This window comes from Ceratina calcarata, unplaced genomic scaffold (genome assembly GCF_001652005.2).
Source record: "Ceratina calcarata isolate Rehan_Ccalc_2016 unplaced genomic scaffold, ASM165200v1 scaffold268, whole genome shotgun sequence".
NCBI lineage: Eukaryota > Metazoa > Arthropoda > Insecta > Hymenoptera > Apidae > Ceratina > Ceratina calcarata.
In genome coordinates, this window is record NW_017148979.1 from 9,950 (window position 1) to 12,588 (window position 2,639).

Sequence of the window (2,639 nt, forward strand, 5' to 3'; positions counted from 1 at the left end):
AATAATATAGAAACTTCGTAGATGAGTAAAGGATAAAAAATTGCTCTATATTGCAGTGATGAATACAGTTAAAAATGAATTAGAATGAACGTCGATCACCAGTCAGGACGATTGAGCAATTACTTTCTCACTCATTGTGAGCCTTCACTGGTCTGTAATCGCGACGATCCATCACATTTCAGTTGACCCACGAGTTAACATGTCGCTTAAAGGAGCAGACGCTTTAAGCCGTTAAGTCGCTAAACGATCAGCCGCGAACACGTGAGGAATCCAGTCGCTAAGTGGCCGTTGCGCAAGTCGACTTCCTATTTAGTCGCATTTTCCTTCATCAGATCCATTTGTACTGAGCTCGCAGATTATTTACGTGTTTACTTCGGCCACGATTCGAGTATATTCGATTCGAAATGTTCTCGGCCACGCGACGAAAGCGCGCGTTGCGTAACCCCTACTTACGCTTTCTTATCCTAAATGTTCTTATCTAGTTTCAATAGCTTCACACCCGCAATGATACCTGACGTTGATAACAAACAAGATCAAACACCGGATATGACCAGCCTTGTGATGAGTATGGGAACTACATATATGATTCTCGTTTAGAAATATTTTACTCTTTTTCAATGCATACAATTCAATTGTGATAAAACTCTTGAATAATTCAAGTCGTGTTTAATTATATAATACATGATCAAAACTAGGTGTCTTCTATATTCGTTCATATTTTTCCTCGTGATATTTATTTGAAAAATCGAAAATGTCTCGGGGAATGAAACGTGGCTACAATTTCGGCAAGAAACGCCAGATTACGCAGTTGCAAGGGCGCGAGACGATTCGCTCGACGCGGCTCGTTACCATTCGGGTTAATTGGCCGGCGGCGGTTAGTCCCGAGTGGGTGCAGCCGTGGTTATGCCCACACAAGCATGCCGCGTGATGTTGTTGCACTCGCGAGCGGCTCGAACGTGCTGCAATTATGTATTCGCCGGAGTTTCGCGTTCCGCTTAAGTGTCACGGTGACGCGCTCCGGCTGTGCCCTCCAAATGTCCGATACGTTCAACCAGGCTTGTTACCTCTACGTCTTTACTCCCTTTTCTTTCTCCTTCGTCCTCTTATTTTCGTTTGAACACCACTTCGGAAATCGATGCAGTATTACGCGTCTTTTTACTCCCTTTTCCTTGTCTTGCGTTGTTTGCTCCTTTGCATAATCCGGCCGAACAAAGGAGTCGCTCGAGCGACCAGTTTCACAAATTTTTGGAGTCGGGGATCCCCTCCGGCGTGACGAAAGCGAGGTAAAAGGAAATGGCTCTCCACCAGTTTTGAGAAACGAGCGCTCGTCGACGATTGGCCCTCAGGAACGCCGTGTTGATTCCTCGCCTTGGTACGCACTGATTACGATGGTAGATATTGTACTTGAGTATGGTTACCGGATGCAGTTAGGTGTTAAAACGAGAAATACACTTGTTCTTATGTGATTGGTGCTATCGCAACCTAATTGATCTCGTTTGTTGGTTTCCGTAATGTAAGTATGAATTAATCCAGTAACGTGAGAAGAAAGTTTTCTAGAAATTAATTATATCCTAGCTTTGGTTTACCATAGAGTCCAATAAAAATATCTTTAATCAAATCTTGAAGAACAATTGTGATCTTGAAAAAATTAATATCCGTGTTACGTTACTGATAATTCTAAACGATGAATATTGATCGATTGTGGTACAAAAGATATTTGAAGCTTTGAAAGTTTGAAGTACATACACTACGGTTTTGGGGACTGTGGGTGCGCCATTGAGATCCGGTATCGACGAGCCTTCCGGAACCCGGCGACTCGCTTGGCTAGCTCTGCTAATCGAGAAACGAATGGGGGAGGCAAAGAAATATATCGACAGGAGAAGCAGCATAAAAGAAAATCCTTTGAAATGGAGAGGTAGGTATCTGCTCGCCCACCACGTGGCCAATACTACGAGAAACCGAATACATCGAAACCTACTATTCATTTTTACTATTACTATTTATCATTCATTATTACATTTATTATTTTCTTTACTACTAATCATACTAATAAAATACATTATCCTCTTGAATTGCAATATAATCATCTTACATACATTCTTTTTAATTGTTTATTAAAAATATAATTACGTTCTCTATATGTACGTGTGGGAACTAATGATTAATCAGCATAAACATCGTATTTCAAGATTTATCCCTGTTATTCTTCATTTAAAATATGTACGAAAAGTATGTACATACCTTGTACTATACTATAAGAACAACGCAGATACTGAATGAAAACGCGGAGAATTGCGATCGTCATTTTAAGTGATACTTTCAGCGGTCGGTTTCAACTACTCTAGCTGCTTAAAATTCACGTCTCGAGATTCATTCAATCGTGGTACTTTTCCCAGGCTTACCTATGTATATGTACCTACGCGTATGTATGTTGCTATTTATCTCTCTCACCACGAAATAGATATATCTCTTGGTTCTTGACGAGGACAGATTGGAAAAGCACGTGATTCTCGTCTAAAGCACTACTTCCTATGATAGAAAACTTAAATATTTTCCAAGGCGTAGCTTCTCAGCAATACCTTCTGTTTGTTAATAATATCCATGTTAAAAACATACCTAAAAATCATGTAGAACAGAAA